General features: G+C 38.3%; 1 non-coding gene across 1 annotated transcript; it reads right to left on the bottom strand.

The window, feature by feature from the left end:
• Window positions 1-6014: 6014 nt before the first annotated feature.
• LOC147824020 (small nucleolar RNA SNORA2/SNORA34 family) lies at window positions 6015-6151 on the bottom strand. The gene has a single exon (XR_015443121.1). It is a non-coding gene; the product is annotated as a small nucleolar RNA SNORA2/SNORA34 family (small nucleolar RNA).
• Between the last annotated feature and the right edge of the window lie 12157 nt (window positions 6152-18308).

Consider the following 18308-nt stretch of genomic DNA (forward strand, 5'->3'; position numbering starts at 1 on the left):
CCAATCCCCTGCTTCAGAGAATCTTTTAATAGCTAAAGCCAGCGAGTCTTAGACAAAAGAAGTCTGACTACTAGGACTGAAATGATTTCTGTTTACTCTAAAATTGGGCGCTTTTGCTTTCAGATGAAAGCAATCAACTGGTTTTGTTTGAAGGCTCTACAGTCACTGAATTGCGTGAACTGGTCTTAAACCTTCTGTCCTCCTGCCTTAGTCTTTCAGAGTGCTGGGATTATGGGTATGTGCCACCATGCCTCACTAAAAGACACTTTGGTGTGTGCGGCTATCTCTTTGTATGTCACTATTTGATCATGAGAAGGCTTTTTGTCCCTTATTTACTTTTCTTGTATCAGACATTTCCATGGAGTAAGACAGTGTTACTCAAAGTATGCCCAAAATAGTTAAGTGATTGGACTGCTAAAACAAATACTGTACTAGAGTCCAGTCAAGAAAGTAGAACCACATATGGAATTTCAAGCAGAGGAGATTAAACTACAGGAAATTGATTACATAGGATGGAGGACTAAAATGACAAATGGGGAGATCTGTAACTTCAGGAAGCAGGTCACACTCTAGAGATTGGGGAACAAAAGGAAGAGATGGATTTATTACAACTCAAGAGCTCTGAAGGAGGTATAGGCCTGGTTTTTTGGTCTGCTGCAGGAAGAGCAGGAGAAATCTGCAGAAATCTGCAGCTAGAGAGGGTACTGACCGAATTGGAAAACAGGAGGCTCATTCCTTGTGCCTTTTTGCCTCTCAATCTCCCTTAAACAGAGATGAAGGCAAACTCTAACAGAGGCCAACTAGCAAGGAGTGTGGGAAATGTCTCTGGTAGAGTCCTGGCCCCTACTTCGCAGAATAATAAAGGCATGCTTGAAGCTTAAGGATAAGAGCAAAATAACCAGTACTTGATCCTTTTAAATTTCTCTGGAAAATAAATTAATTCATGTACAGAATATTTTTCCATTGAGAAACTTTTCTTAACAATTTTATTTTCTTTATAAAGAAATCCTATTAAATGACAAAATGGTGCATATTTAATAAAGTTATGTTAGTAATAAAGATTATGTCTGATTTAATATGTGTTTGGATGAACTCATTTTTTCCACGTAATTTTTATTGAAAGAATATATTTTCCCATGTTTATGTTATTATGTAATACAGTTCGTGGTGAACCACTGCTTCAGAGTTCTCAAAGGGTAAGAATCATATTTTTGACAGCTATTATGTACCTTAGTTATTTCTTATTTGAAAGAATAAGTTCTTGTCCAATTTGAGAATGAAGTAAAATTGATAATGAAGAAACCAAGAATGATCTCTTGGCCTAGTGATTTTAATTGAGCACCCATATTCTTCACACTGAAAGTGTTTTTCCATAGCCCTGCATCAGGTAGAATAAACTATAATTTCACTTTATTAAGGCATGTTCGGTGACACCATACTGTAATATTAATGCTAGTGAAGAACATCCCCACACAGTAATTCATGAACTTCAAATCCAGATAAATTAAAAGTCCATGGCTATTTTCTGGGGAAGAAAATTTAAATTTTTTTCTTTTTAATCTTTTTTTTTTTGGTACTGGGAATCGAACCTGGGTCATTGTGCTTGCGCAGCAGGCGGTAAAACCACTGAGCTAAATCCCCGGGCCAAGAAAATTTAAATTTAATAGGTAACTTCTAAGATCAAAGAACTGTATAACTTCCCTTGTAAATATTCTTTCTTTTTTCCTACAACAAATAAATATCCTTATCCACTTTTTTTTTGGTACTGGGGATTAAATCCAAAACATTCACACTGAGCTACATTCCCAGCCTTTTCAATTTTTTAAAAAAAGTTTTGAGACAGTTAAATTGTGAAGTTGACCATGCTGGCCTCAAGATCTTCCTGCCTCAGCATCCCACATAGCTGGGATTACAGACGTATGCCACAGCACCAGGATCTTACCATTTTTACAGCTAGGGGAATTGGGAATGAGAGGTGTGACAACTTACAAAAGTTCAGACAACTGGCACACGTCAAAAGTCAACACTGTTCTCTTTAGCACACTCGCCCATTTATAGTACATCTTGCCATATCATTTACTGGGCTTAATTTTCCTTTGTATGAGCAATGGGCTTTAATTTGTTGTGTTACATTTTCTTTGAATGATTCTCTTGCATCAGCCTCCAAAAGTATTAGGATTACAGGTGGCCTGTGTGGCAGAAGTGTTCACGGAGTGAGAAACTACGGTGAGAGATTAAGAAAGACAGATGGAATTCATATGAGAAAATGAAAAAATGGAAACAAAGTCTTTGTAAATAAGGAGGGATGGAGGAGTTGAAGGGAGGGCAGGGGAAGGGGGAAAAATAAAAACCAAGCGAGATTATCTAAAGGTGCAAATTTCCAATGATGAATGTCACTGTATTGTATACCTAAAATGTACCAATGAAATAAAATTTTGTTTTAAATTTTTTAAAAAAGAAAGACAGATAAAGAGATATAATAAGGTATAGGTGAGGCTCTAACTCCTGATGGGAGGAACAGACCCCAGGCATATGCAGCACGTTTACTTATAGTGGTAGAGATAGGGGAAGTGCAGCGAGGAGGTAAAAGGGCCTGGTCTGTAACTGTTGCCAGGAGAGTAGCTAAGGTCTGCAGGACGTCATGCTTGATGGTTTTCTGGCGAATGGGTGGGGAGGAAGACAGTCCTCTTCTGGCCATGCCTTGCTCCACCACGGGCTCTTGTCGCCTGTCCTCCTCCCGTCAGGCCCGCCTCATCCGTGGGAGGAGTCTCGTTAGGTCTGGCCATAGCGATCTACAATGCAGTGCTCCCAGCAGGGCACCACCACATCCAGTTTCAAATGTACCCTTTTTAATGTTTACATCTAAAATATCAGCCGGGTGTGGTGCCATACACCTGTAATCCCAGCATTCAGGAGGCTGAGGCAGGAGGATTGCTGCAAGTTTGAGGCCAGCCTGAACTACATAGTGAGACCTTGTCTAAAAAAAAAAACAAATATAAAGGCCCGGGGATTTAGCTCAGTGGTTCCACCACCTGTCCAGCAAGCGCAAGGACCCGAGTTCGATCCCCGGTACCAAAAAACAATAAATAAATAAAATATTTTATTCATAAGTTTAAATAATGCAAAGATGTCATTTCTAGCATATTTTCAATAATGACATTTAAAATACAGTAAGATTATTATATTTACCCTTTAAAACATATCCAATTGAATTTATTGCAATTTTATGCCATTATCCATTAAACATGTGAGCAATCTTTTTTAACATTCAAAGTTATAGTCATTATATCTTTTTCTTGCAATCATTTCCATTCTACTTTCACCACTGTCTTTTACCTTAATATATTAATTGCTTTTTCTTAAAAGTCTTTTGTTAGCCAGATGTAGTAGCACACACCTGTAATCCCAGCACTCTGGGAGGCTGAGGCAGGAGGATATCAAGTTCAAGTTCAGCTTGGGCAATTTAGTGATTTAGTGAGACTCTGTCTAAAAATTAATTTTAAAAGGCCTCGGAATGTACCTCAATGAGAAAATCCTGGGTCTAATTGCCAATACTGGGGGGGAAAAGTCTTTTGTTAATTACTCTGGTTTACTGTTCTGTGGCAAAAATGAAATTTTAATTTTTTCCCTCTGTCCAGAGTCTCCTACTGTCAAAAAAGTTCCTCAAGGGCCAGGGATTTAGCTCAGTGGTTCTGGGGCCTGCCTCACAAGCTCAAGGTCCTGAGTTCAATCCCTGGTACCAAAAAAAAAAAAGTTCTTCAGAATTCAGTTCTTGTAATTATTAGTACCCAATTTTCAAAATGACATATTTGACATAAAAAAGGCCAAACTTTGGCCCTCCTTTGGCCAAGCACTTTCCTTCCCAGTGAGAAGTCACCTCCTTTAGGCTGAGGCCTTTCTCATCACTTGAGTGACTGACTCATTGCAACCTCTACAGCCCCCTTTCCTAATATCCAAGCAGAAAACTGTATCTCTTGCCAGGCAAAGGCAGCAGCTGACTCTTAAGAGGACAAATCAGGCACCATCTGGCCACATGGCCTAGGGTTGCCCCCTGCAGGGTTCAGTGAAACCCCTAAGCCCTCAGCAAAGTCTGTCACTGCTCCTTGTCTTTTGTCTTCACTCCTTTGTCTTTCTCCTTTCCCAGCACCTTAACTTAGAAAGGATTTCTAAGGAGAACTTGACAAAGGTACTCTTACTCTGACCCCAAAGCTCCCTTGCTAACATGGTGGCCCTTTCCAGACCAGCTACCATAGCTTAACCCACAGTTTGTAGTTCTGTCTGACCTTGCTTCAGTTGCAGTAGAAATAGAACAATTCACGGACATTTCAATGTCTCTATCACATTTAAATCATAAATGGCTGGCAGACAACAGGTGTCCCCTGATGTGTTGTATAACATGAAAAGGATCTGCTCTGGTCTTCCAAGAAAGTTCTCCAGCCTCCTCACCTGAGTACCTGGTCCAGGTGGGCTTTAAGGAAATAGGCATGGTCCATGTAAAGCTCCCGGAGGCAGTCCAGCTTTCAGAGGTGAAGAATGAACTTGATGACACACTGTCCATTGCTACTAGGGGTGTTTTAGGACTTTCAGAGAATCCAAAGACAGCAAAGTTTTAAATTTTTCTTATCTGGCCCAGGTAAAGACCAAATGACACCAGGTTTGTCACACTCCAAGAGTCATTCACTTCCACTTCCTGGACACAGTTTAGCTCCAACATCTTCAGGACATCCCTGAAAATCCAGAAAGAAAAACACATACATCGGGGTGTGGGAATCTCCAACTTCTGGCCATGGCTGCCCTGCTGGAGCCCGGCAAGCCCGGGAAGGGGAAGGCAGAATTAGATGTGATGTTGGTGTAGGAGGATTTATTGTGGTGACTTTAGGATGTTGATTCCATTGCAGGTATAATTATGCCAAGGGAAGAATCCAGCAAAGAATTGCCAGAGAAGGAATAAAAAATAAGATTTTATATGAAAGCACCCACCTTGATCCTGAAAGAAAACAAACCAACAGCAGCAACTGAGCAACTTGAACATGGAAAACAGAACTCTTGAAATCAGTGTGAAAACAATGTTGGGGTCAACTACACAGAGCGTTTTATACATACAAATAAAGTATGTTTAAACCATAAAAAAAAAAGAAAAACACATACATCTCCATCTTCTTACAGCACACAAACATCTCTGGGGAGTCCACTCTGGGTCTGGAATTCATTTGGAAATCTTCTGGTGAGAATATCAGCCTTAGTCTCCCCGACCGCTGGGATTACAGGCATGCACCACCATGCTCAACTATGATTCTTTAATTGTGTGCCTCTACTTTCTTTTTGAACATTTTTTTTCTCTTTTCTTTCTTGGTACTGGGTATCAAACTTGGGTCCTTGTGCTTTTGGGGCAGGCAGCAGAACCTGAGCTAAATCCCCGACCCCTTTTTGAACATTTCTAAGACAAAGTATTTGTGTAGCAAGTCCAATGTCAGGGCTCCTCAGGGATGATTTCTGTCAACTTTTTTTCATGTAAATTAGTCATATTATCTTGGATGTCACATGGGTTTTGGGGGGGTTTTTTTGCTGAGGCAAGATGTGAACCTCAGTTCCTCTTTTTATTAAATATCCTACCAACTGATAATTGTGATAAATGCATAAAAGATTACTGTCCTTAATACAGAAAACTTGTGTGCAAAGTAATTAGAACTCTGAAGATAAACACTTAACACATAATGGTTCCCTGTGGACAGAATTTAAAAAGAATAGTAGGCAAAATAGTTGAAAAGTGTTTATCTCACTCTAAAATGAAATAAAACAAGGAAAATTTAAGTCTGTACTTTTGATGCTGATACATATTTTTAAATAAATGTAAAACTATAAAGAGAGATAAAGATTTTGTTTGTTTGCTTTTTGAGACAGGGTCTCACAATGCAGTCCAGGCTGGCCTCGAACTGCAGCGATCCTCCTGCCTCAGCCTTCCAAGTGCTGGTATTACAGCTATGCACCACCATGCCTGGGTATAATTTGTTTAGTACTGTTTCTTTCTAATGAATTGACTATTCCATTTGCCAAGTTCTGAAATGGCCAACAGACCATAGAAAGACATCTCTTTAGGCTCCTGCTTGAAACCAAGAGCTTCAGAAAACTGCCGGCCTTGATTCAGGGCCAGTGTCACATGGGTTTTTAAAAATGGAGAACTGGTGCTCCCTCTCTGGGACTGTTGCTGCTGACTGCTGAGGTATGGAGTTATCCATATAGTGATTTTTGCAAAGCCGGGATTCCTGGTCATGTGTGTTCCCTGATACCTGTGTTTCATTATCTCCAGCATCAGTCAGGTCAGGAGATTTGACAAAAATTTCTTCAAATCCCTGGATCCAGTAAGAAGAAATTGTCCTAACCCGAATGTGATAATACATGTCATCCCAGCACTCTGAGAGGCTGAGGCAGGAGGTTTGCAAGTTAAAGCATGGGCAAATTATTGACATCCTGTCTCAAAATGAAAAATAAAAAGGTCTGGGGATGTAGCTTAGTGCAAAGGCCCTGGGTTCAATCCCCCATACCACATAAGTGAATGAATGAATGAAGAAAAAGAGGAAGAAGATGAAGTCACTGAAGTCCTATTTTTTCAAATTATTTTGACAGATGCTACCTAGGAATCCTGTTCAGCTCAAACAAAGGCTGGACTTGGTGCTGGTCCCACAGTGAACTGGCACGCAGACAAAAACACAGCCCTGATTATCATAGGACAAGTTACATATTACTTACTCCAGCACTGCAAGCCATAGTGGGGTCGTAAGCTCCCATCCCCAGTGTAACCTGTTGTGTGGTTAGGCTTAGGAGTTGATAGCTGCTATCCAAATACTGAAATTCACCAAATTATACAATCATCCTTCTTCATCAAGCAACACCCTGGATCCTGCGAGTGTCTGAGCATACTCTAGAGTTCTGAAATAGTTCATTCTGACATCTCTTACCAGCTCAGCTTGTTTTGGTGAATAAAATGATTCCTGGAGCTCCCTACCCTGCCATCTTCAAAGAATGTCACTATTCATTTACTTTTTTTTTGGTACCGGGGATCAAACTTAGGTCCTTGCGCTTGCAAGGCAGGCACTGGAACCACTGAGCTAAATCCCCAGCTCATGTAATTCTTTTGATAATTTAGTACTTAAATCTGCCATTTCATTATTTGTGTTGTTTATTCCCATTTTTAGTGTTTTTCCCTAGGGCATACAGCATACATATATGCCTTATCATGATCCACCAGTATTGAGAATTTGCTAATTCAAATGCAATGGAATTCTGTTTGAAGGGACACTCCCCTCACAAGACAAGAATATCAAGATGCAAACAAAGAAATTGGAAAAGCAAATATTATTAATAGAAGTAAAGAATGGGAACTGGGGTTGCTCTATGGCTTTTTTCATCAAGAAAAAAAAATCATTGATTTCAATAGATCTAAATAAAATAGGTTTGAAATGTATTAAGCAAAACATGATGGAACTATTTGGAGAAATGTTTCCTAAATGTGATTGCAAATTTATTTAGGATTCTACTTACAGAAATGGAAGTATTAAGCTTTTAAAAATAATTAAGACATTTCTGCTGGGCTAAATACATTAATGGTAGTACTATTAATCTTATTTATATTTGCATTATGTGTCAAATATGTCATAATATAAATTAATAAATAAAATAAAGACAAATTCATATAAAATAAGGGAGAATATAATGCAACTATATAGAAAAATATTAAAATTAACAAGTTAACATTCTGTTGACATGGGTATATTGTTGATATAGAGATACACATTAAAAACCTGCTTTAAAATAAATGACAAAAGGGCTGGGGATTTAGCTCAGTGGTGCTCCTGCCTGCCTCACAAGTGCAAGGTCCCGAGTTATATCCCCGGTACCTAAATAAATAAAGTAAATGACAAAATTCACAAAGCTTGATCAGAGTCAAAACTAAACTTTATGCATTAAGAGGGAAGAAATCACAATGTGTAACTAACTACATTGCATAAAATAAAATTTAAACACTAGGAGATTGCAGGAATGAATTTGTACCCTTAGCCTTTTATAAATACTCTTTGAAATAGTTATTTTTGGCCAAAAGATAAAATTAAAATTAAAATTATAAACCATATAGAAACGAACTGACTTCCAAAATAACAGGAAAAAGAAAGAGAAATTGAATTTTGATTAAATAGGCATGAAAAGGCATGAAATAGGAAGTTAGCCTGAGATTAATCAAAAGAAATAGAAATTAATGACACTTGAAAAGATATACTGAAGAGCCAGGGATTTAGCTCAGTGGTTCCGCTGCCTGCCTTGCAAGTGCAAGGTCCTGAGTTAGATCCCCGGTACCAAAAAAAAAAAAAAAAGGATATACTGAAGAGATAATTAAAGTCATAAAGCTGCTTCTTTAATAAAAAACAAAAAATTGACACGTATATTAAGAAAGGGTCATACAGTAGAAAGGAGACACAGTCACAAGTATGGAAGATATTAGTTCTAGAAATGATATGCTCCAAGATTTTGCATTTTGTCTACATAGTGCATACACAGATATAGATTTACATCTAAATGATGCATTTTTTGGCATTTACTTAGTAATTTTCCTTTTTGCCTAGTTTTAATTTTGTAAAGCATAAATGTTAATAGTATGTTAATTATGATATGAAGTATTTTTTACTATGGGATATAGAAGATAAATATCTAGAATTCACATACTATTTACCGGTGAAAAAGTAGAGTGTTTCACTTTCACTTAGGCTTGATTATTTTTCACTGAAAAATACCAAGGCCCTCAACAACCTGTGTGTGGGGGGGAACAATGGGGAATAAAAAAAAGAGACAGAGACAATTTTCAAGATATAAAGAGGGGACTGGGAGGAAACTTGCCTCTTAGTGGACAGACTCAAAAAAAATCCCGTGGCTGGCCTCCTTTTATTAAGCCAGTGAGCAGTGCATGGGTAGGGGTAGCACGCATTTCATGGAACAACAACTATAGAATGCCTGGATAAGGATTAAATTAATGAGGAACCAGATTTTCTCTACACCCAAATGGCTGTATATTGACAACTGTCCTCAGCAGATGCTGTCTTGCCTCAGGAGTGCCAGGTTATTGGCATTCTGCCCGTGGACATGCGGCCTTCCACATATTTCCTTGATCCTGAGGCAAGATAACACAGACCTCGTGACTATGAGATCTAAGTTACATAGCCTAATCAGCAACAAAAAAATAAATCAGTGAGAAGGTTGCCATTGTCTTATACTTTTGCAAATCTTTTTAATGCCTAGTCGAAAACAGTTGGTATTTTATATATCCCTCTCCTTTTAACTTGTTGAGATAAATAATGACAATCTGGCCTCTCACAAATAAGATGAAGGAATATTTTAATGGCATTTTCAGGTACCTGATATTTTCCTTTAATAGTAATCAAAAAACAAGTGTTTTTTGTGTTTTTTTTTTTCTATTTTATGGACTGAACTCAGGGCACTATCCCAGTGAGCTGCATCCTCAGCCCTTAAAAAAATTTTTGAGACAATGTCTTGCTAAGTGGCCCAAACTGGCCTTGTACTTTCACTCCTTCTTCCTTAGCCTCTGGAGTACCTGGGAGTGCAGGCTTGTGCCACCATGCCTGGCTAATAAATATAATTTCTTAAAGTTTACTTGCAATGTGTGGTCTTTAATTACTAAATTAGAATAAATTTGTCTACTTTATACTTAAAATTAATCTTTCACTCATACATGATTTTGCAGCATTATGTACTAATTATTTGGCTAACACTAAGTTTATCACTAAAATGCATTTCCTTCAAGCAGCCTATCATACTTCTGTGCATATGAGGGCTTTATGTGGGTGTCCCATCACATATATTTAAGAAATGTGTACATATCAGTGTCCATATCCTTGTGTGATATTATAGTTTTGCAAAATAGTACCATGGAGTAAACTGAGAAAACAGTAAGTAGGGTCTCTATAATTTCTTACAACTAGGTATGAATTTATAATTATCTCAAAATGGGAAGTAATTTTAAAATGTTGTACTCATGGACTGATAAAAATTAATTTTTATGCTTTATGAAGAGCATTCTTATGCAGAACTGGCTTTTTGTCACTTCGAGTGTATGTTGGTGAAGAGGACAATAACTACTAGGATAGTGTGATGACACTGCCTTGATTAGTGTAAAGGCCCTAACATCTTCACCCACCGTTGCATCTGTACAACGAGAGCAAACTTTAGTACAATGGAAAAAAGTAACTAACATCTTGTTATTATTAGGACATTTAGCAATGTAGATCCCTTGAAGAGTCTCAGGGCCCCCAAACATCATCTGAGCACACTTAGATAAAGACTGTTATATGATAATGCATTAAAATAGAATTAATAGAACATTTTACTAAAATAGATATTACTACCACCTTTTAAAAAGTGGAACATTTTAATGATCACCAAAACAAACTTATGGGTTTGAGGTGATACTGTCACTTACTATCATCTTCTCTACAAAATCTTCCTTAAGGGTGTGGTAGCAATTGCTCTGTGACACTTATTTTCTTTCGCGCACCTCTGTGTGTGTGTGTGTGTGTGTGTGTGTGTGTGTGTGTGTGTGTGTGGTGGGGAACACATCCACTTCCATTTGCTATCTCTTTAAATCTAGCATTTTAGTCTTCATGGAACTGCTCTGATCTACTTTTTCTTTTTCTTTTTTCTTTTTTTTTGCTACCAGGGATTGAACTCGGGACCTTGCACTTATGAGGCAGGCGGCAGAACCACTGAGCTAAATCCCTGGCCCTGGAATCCTTGTTTTTATGACATGTTTTTGTTGGAGGAAAGATTAAGATTCAGAGGGGTTAAACTTCAAAAGTTACTTTGCTACTGAAAAGGAGTAAGAGAGGCTGCTGAGGATTGCCAAGGACAGATAAAAAAGGTGGGCCATGCCAACTGCTCCATATAAGATAATATTTCATAATTTTTTAAAAACCAGGTCTTCTCACAGTATTCAAACTTACTTAGATATTTCACAAAATGTAAGACTCTTACAGTGTATACCATTTTGGATTAATGTTTGCCCTTTTGCAGAATTGAAGAGATTGGAGAGATCAACAGTGAAACAGGAGGATTTATTTAGGTGTGCACTGGCTCAATGGACTCATGTTCAAAGGATAAGCCCAGAACAAACGAAAAGCCCTAGTTTTATACATGTTGCAGAGTGGTGTTGGTCTACCTAACAGGGAAACTTGTGGACAGAAGCAGAACAAAGGCAGTCAGTCAAACTGTGACAGTTTTGCAATTTAGCATATGTTAATGGCCTTGGTTGGATAAAAATGGAATCTTATGAGAACAGGAGGTTGTGAAACCTTATTTATAGGAACAAAGTTACTAAATTCATTTGTTAATAGAACAAAGAACAGCAGCCATAGGGAGAAGGAAATCAGGGGGTGTTAAGCCTGGCCTGAATGAGACCTTCACAGCAAACATGCCATTTTTAGCAAACAACAGGAAAAGACCCATGCTATTCTCAGTAAGCAGAACAGATGGCCATAAAAAAAATTTAGGACAGAATATACATTCTCCCTGGTCCAGAGAAGTCTAGTAATTGTCTACCCACCTGTGCTGACCATCCTTAGACCCTCGATCATAAACATTCCATTCCAGATTCCTTAAGATTATAGCTTCTTCCCAAAATCCTATAAACTTCTCTCCCAGCTAGCTGCTGAAATCGTTCTCAATTTCAGTCTGTTCACACCTGGACAGAAATAAAGATCTCATTGTTCACAGAAAGTCTGTGTCCAAGTGGCCTCTCATGCATTGTTTGTAACAGGAGGAACCACATAGGTTGGGGAAACTTATTTTTCCTTCTTTTTATAAGTCCTGCTTCACCTCTACTCTAACTCTTTGGACAGTAAGACTTTGAGATCTATTTATAAACTATTTTTCTCCCCAGTTGGTAGCCAGTGACCTAAACAATGAATCTTATATTGCCATTTTTCATAGTAGTTTGAATCCTATTTCATCATATTCTAAATGTACATATATAGGTGGGTTTTTCTTTTCTTTTTTTTTTTAAGAGTAGGAAAAATTTATTGAGAGAAAGAAATCTTCTGTCTAAGAGAGACAGAAGGAGGACCGGAAAGTGGGTTGCCTGCCCACCCCATGTTTCAAAGATGTTTCATACAGCAAAGCCATGTGGTGAGGTGGGTACAAAGTGGGACAAAACTATAAGACCCAATGGAAATTTACAAGGTGGGCATGAGGTGGGACAATAACATGACCAACTAATAAGATTACAAGTACAGTCACCCAAGTAATATTGATTAAATGGGGATCAAATGGGAAGACAAACCACATACAAGGAATTTCCCATTTAGAATATCAATCACTGCTATCTATCTCTAGGGGAAGTAGTACTTCTTTTCCTTTTTATAATGCTAACCAGTGAATGTGCCTCAATTCTTCTCCATTTTGGCTCCTTGCTGTGTTGGCTCCTGGAGGGCTGGTGCCTTAAGGGAGCCCCTGTGTAACTGCCTCCAAGATATCTAATTAACTTACCTATCTACAATATTCCTCCCTCTGAAGAAGTACCCCTAACTACTGTGAGGGGAGAAAGGGCGAAGACCAGTCTGGCTACTTCTGGCTGAAGAGGGTCTTAGTTGAGATCAGCAGTCAGTTATTCTACAGAGGGTCTATCTAAAGGCCTTCGATAGGCACCAGGCATTGTCATCTTGGATAGCCTTATAGCTTTAAGTCTGAAAAAGACAAAAGCCAAAGAAATAGTTAAGAATACATGGGCTAAATAATAAGGTCACCAGGGTTGCCATAAATGTAGCCAACAATTGTTTCCACTGGGAGGAACTAGTAATAGCCTCCCACGAAGAAGATAAGAAGGTCCAGGGGACTTTAGAATCCAACATATAAGTCGTATTGTATAGTTTAGCAGTTATGAGCTGTTTACAAGGTTGATCTGGTGGATCCCAGTAAGTCTAGCACATTTGTCATTGGTTCCATTTGTATGACTGCTTGGAGTTTGGCAGTATCTAGGCAAGAATAAACAAAACTTTTAAGAAATTAGAGCATGCATAATCTAAGCATGAACACCCTAGAATGGAAGAGCAGGTTGGGGAGAAAGTCACACTTAGTGATTGTAACCTGCTGGCTCTTAGATTCTTTCATTGGTAAAGGTCATGTATAAGTCTGATACTTTCTGAGACAACTTGAAGAACAAATTTTGCTAAGAAATGTAAAACTCTAGCTGAGCTCTTATAGATTTTAGTAAGTTTTTCCTAATGATCCATAACCATGGTCAACTACTGATGTAGCTGGAAACTGCCCCTTTTTATACCTAGTTTTATTACTATGGTATTATTTTATACCTCTTTTGGTTATTGTTTTCTGCTGAGTGTTTAAGACCAAGTTAAAGTGAGACCTGTGTCAATCAGTATGAACCTCTTGCTATCTTTCAAGGTCAGTTAAGTCTCCTCAGGCATTATTTTGGAACCATGTATAGAGCCTCTCAGCTCCTCTGTCAGTGTCAGCCGACAGCATGGGTCACAGCCTTGCTTGACCATGTTGCTCTCAGTGAAAGCATGGGAGACTTTTCCCTCTTTGTGACCCTCCTTTGGCACATGGTACATTTGTCCTCTGGTGCCCAGCAATCTCCCTGCTCTGGAGGTTGAGTGACTTACCAAAGATATAGGATTCTGTAGGAAAGGTTCCTTTGGGTCCTCTATCTTTGTTGACCTTGAGGGGCCAGGGCCAAAATATTGGCTGTCCTTATATAGCCCAGTTACCTTTCTAGTTTTGGTCTCCAAACTTTAATTGTTGAACACCCAGAAGAGAAGATCAGTGACAAATATTTCAGGAGGAGCAGTGAGCTTAACCTTAATTTCATCCTGACATTAAGCACTTTTGAAATATAAATCACAGTTAGAGGGCTGTTATTTCTTACCAACCATGGTTGTTTTAGTAGTTGAATGCCTGCAGAATGTTAACAGACAACAGTTACATATTATAGAAAAACTTAAGATCAAGAGCTACACATAGTATTTTAGCATAACAATCATGATGACATTATCTTTGTAACACTTACATGTCCATCTTTGTATGGACTAGTCTTAGTCAAACACCTCCATCTGATCACAAGACATTAAATGACATAAAGAATATTCTTCTTTAATTCTTATTTGTTATCCTTTAATAGGATGCCATCTAAAGAGAACATACATATTGGCTTATAAATGTATCTTAGAAGTTCATAATGTCTAGCCTCTAATTTTAGTTTGTGACATTGTTTTGACAGGCAACAGAGCATTCCTAAGTGTGGTGTCACATATAACATATGCATCAGATAAATTTTTAAGAAAACTATTATTTGACTGGTTATCTCATCTTGGCTTGACATGACATGTACCTCCTATCACAAGTAGCTGGAGTGCAAGAGAAAGGCAGATATATGAGTTAAAAAGATCATTACCATAAACAATGTCCTAGAAGACTTGTACACCCAGAAGGCATGAATGTATATACCATGAAATAATAGTGAGTATCAGTTACATGAAATCCTTTGTCCCTGAATTTTGTTTTGTACCAAGAACATTTTAAATAAAACCTTATTGTTTTTTTCCACAGAAAATTTAGCCATTTGACCATGACCAATGTATACGTATCACAATGATAATGTGTTTAGCAATGTATTTTCCATGAGGCTATGGAAATTATTGGAGTCCCCTTTGTGAACAAAGGCTGAAATAAATTTTTCCAGGCAGCCACTCCTTTATTTACCAAGGGGAGTCCTGTCCAGTAGTTTTCCTAAGCCCAAGAGTCTTTATTTAATTATCTTAACAAATCTTTAGATGACCTAATGATACGGAAAAGTTTTAGATAACTTAATAGATTGAATATTAGGGTAGTTGTAGAAGCAAAATAAGTAATGTGTTCTTTTAAGATTTGCTTTTCCCATAACTCCTTGTTTAAGGTGAGGATTATCGGACTCTAACCCATAACTTCATTAACCTAACAAAGTTACCATGCCAGGGTGAATTTACAATGTATATGGCCTATCTTGTGTCTGTGACTTGTAAATAGGAACTGGAATTGTATTTACATATCAAAGACCACTAGGGATGAGATAATGGGTAAAAAGGATATAAAAAGGGAAATGCTGAAAAAAGGGGCGCAGATATTGACCAGACTGGTTTCTGGTATTCTCATCTGCTCACCAGAAGAAATTTTATTATTTTATCCGAATTCTGTGTCTCTGTGTATTTCTTTCCGAGATTTCCATAACACTATGTAAGCCAGATCATAACAATTAACACATTATTCATTTTGACTAAGGAAAGATTCCCAAGATATTATATGTAGACAGCAATATGTACTGTATTTGTAAAACCAATTGACATTATTTGGATAATCTGGCAACCTGGGGGAAGCATGTCTTTAATTATATTTATCTATAAGGCAATTTGAGTTATAGGCAAACATTTAAAAAAATACAAAATGCCAAAAGAAAAAAGCTCAAACATAACAGCTGTATGTGTTGCAACAAATTGAACAGACAGCTCTATATGTAGTAGCAGCTTGTAATACTATTTGTCTCTCATCAGAAATCAATGTTTGATTTAAGAGCAACATTATATCTTTCTAATCTAGTACATAGGTCTGAGTAAGTTCTCCAAAGACCTCAATGTACACATCAGGATCATCTGAAAACTTTCTTACGTCTTATTTAATCTGTCTTATATCACTGAGAGAAAAAGACACATGAACACAGGTAGTCCCATATTTGCCATTTACTTCCTGCAAGGGATGTTGTCTTTGAGGGACCTGAACAACTTAGCTAAGGGTGGATATAGCCTCATAGAGATGAATTATGGCTGGCCAAGAAACTCCACCTTCAGCACCTGGTGGTCAAGGCTTAAAGCTGTCTTGGAAACTTTGTTCTCAGGTTCTAAAGGGCAAGGAGTAGCTTCAGGCTTAGAGGTACTGAATGTCTTAAGGGTGAGGTGTCTCATTTTTCTATGTCCCACATTTACATTTGAACACAAGCAAGAATTACTTGTTAATGTAAAGAAAATCTCAACATAAGATGATTTTGACCATTTTCTCTCTTTTACAGTATAATTCTAATTGAGATAGCATCATAGTACTTTCCTCTGTGTACTTGGCTTTAGGAGGTAGGCACACCATGCGCAGATGTAGAGAAATACTAAATTGCTCCTTAGTATATTCCAAAGGGGTAAGAGGTTCAGATATGGAGCTCTTAATCTGAAACAAGAGAAAAAAATATGGTGTCCTGTAAATCTCTGCTTGATTCCTGTTCCCCCCGGGGCATCTTCCAAGGTTTATACTACTCCAGGGTAGGTAGCTACCATCTGGAGAGAGAACCAGAAAATAAAACCAGACTGGACTATCTACCCCTTACCAGCATGTGATCTCATCTTCCTCAGGGAACTCATATCCTACTCTCTAATAGGTACTCTTAAACTGCAAGCTACAGTTGACTTCACCCATAACAATCATGTTTAGAGAAGAAAGTACTGCTAGCAAACCAAGAGATTTGAAGCACTGCTATCTAGTTCCTTGAAAGAGAGGGAGGAAAATAAATCAACAGTCAAATTAGGGCACTTTTCCTGCAAAAGAGATCACCTCCAGAGATGGTAAATCAGAGATTCCGCCCTGGGCCCTAGGCCAGAGAAAGCTCTGAGACATTTCTGTTGTCTGGCCAGTCATTTAGGCAACTTTTATTAGCAGCAATATAAGGCTACTCTTTTAAGGTCCATTTTAAATTCACTAAGTATCTGAAACTCATAGGTCCTCCTAGCGGCCACAATCTACATAGTAAAGGCACTCATCGACTTCCCATGTGTGCATGAATGGAGAGAAAGGCTGACCAAAAGTCCCATATTCTAGCTAGCATGTAAAAACACAATGCAAGTTACCAATTGTTACTTTCCCAGTGTAAGACAAAACAGTTGTTGCAAGTTGCCTTAGTCTGACTTTCTGGAAGGAGGAGCGGTCTGACTACAAGGGATTCTCAAATGAACTCCCAACAAGTTGGAAAAAAGTTTAAGGGGAGTTTTTAACTCACTAGCAGAGAGAAAAAGCCCAAATAAAGCTCAAGCTGGTTAAACATCCCAAAAAAATCACCATATAGCATTTTTAAGTCCACAGTCAATGTTCCAAAGTCCACAACCTGTTAGCTAGGGCATTTTTCTCCCCTACACACATAAATGATGAAGGCCATGCCTAGGTGGGAGAAAAGGTTCAAGTAGTTTTTATTCTATCAAAGATTTGTTTTGTACATTTGTCTAGAGGTCTGTCTTATTAGTAATAAAGCAGTCCAAACCTGTAGCTCAACTCTTAATGGAGGCTTAAGAAAGGACTCTGGGGCTGGGGATTTAGCTCAGTCGTTTCACCGCCTGCTGCACAAGTGCAAGGACCCGAGTTTGATACCCGGTACCAAAAAAAAAAAAAAAGAAAGGACTCTGACAGCATCATTTCAGATCACTCTGAGACAGAGGATATCTGATGATCACTGACAGAGTTCCCCTTTCACCTCACTGAGTCCAAATCGGGACAAGATGTGGAGATTTTCTGCTGATTACCCAGACAGGCTGTCAGGACCTAGTTTCTTCTGAGGGACCTTTAGTTATCCACCAGAGAGTAGCCTGGGCCATGACCCCTCAGTCATCACCTCAGTTTCTGCTAGTTCCACGCAATCAGAGATCTGTCCCCAAAAGGAACCCAATTGCCTGTCTGGTCAACATTCCACCCGCCATTAGTGTCAATGGGAGTGAGGATTCACCAGAGGACAACTGGAGAAAGCTGCCCTTGGCTTTGAGAGTGGCAGCTGCCCTAAAGGCAATTACTAGCTGGCAGAGTAACCACTGTTTGGCATTCTATAAGGGACAGATTGGGGCTTTTGCCTGAACTGTCTGAGACAATTTCATAAGAGATCCATTTTACAACATTTGTAAGCAACTAAGTCCAAATGCAACATATACAAAACAAGAATAAAACATAATTTTAACAAAAGACAAGGCATAAGAAAAACAAGAAATGTGCAAATATTTAAAACACAACTTAAAATTAAGACACTTTTGAAACAAAAGCCAAAACAAAGGCCAGAATTTATGAAAAAACCAGAGCCTATGAAACAAAAAGTTACAATCTATGAAGCAAAAAGACCAAAGTTAGAACCTATGAAAGAAAACTCTTACCTCTGACCAGTAATCTCTGTGGAAGACCTACAAAATGATATAGAAGGAAGAGATGTAACCTCCCAGAACGCAAGCTCATGGTCTCTAAAGTTGAAG

This window comes from Heterocephalus glaber, unplaced genomic scaffold, assembly GCF_053883595.1.
Source record: "Heterocephalus glaber isolate CG9 unplaced genomic scaffold, H.glaber_assembly_v1.0 deba00001561, whole genome shotgun sequence".
NCBI classification, from domain to species: domain Eukaryota; kingdom Metazoa; phylum Chordata; class Mammalia; order Rodentia; family Bathyergidae; genus Heterocephalus; species Heterocephalus glaber.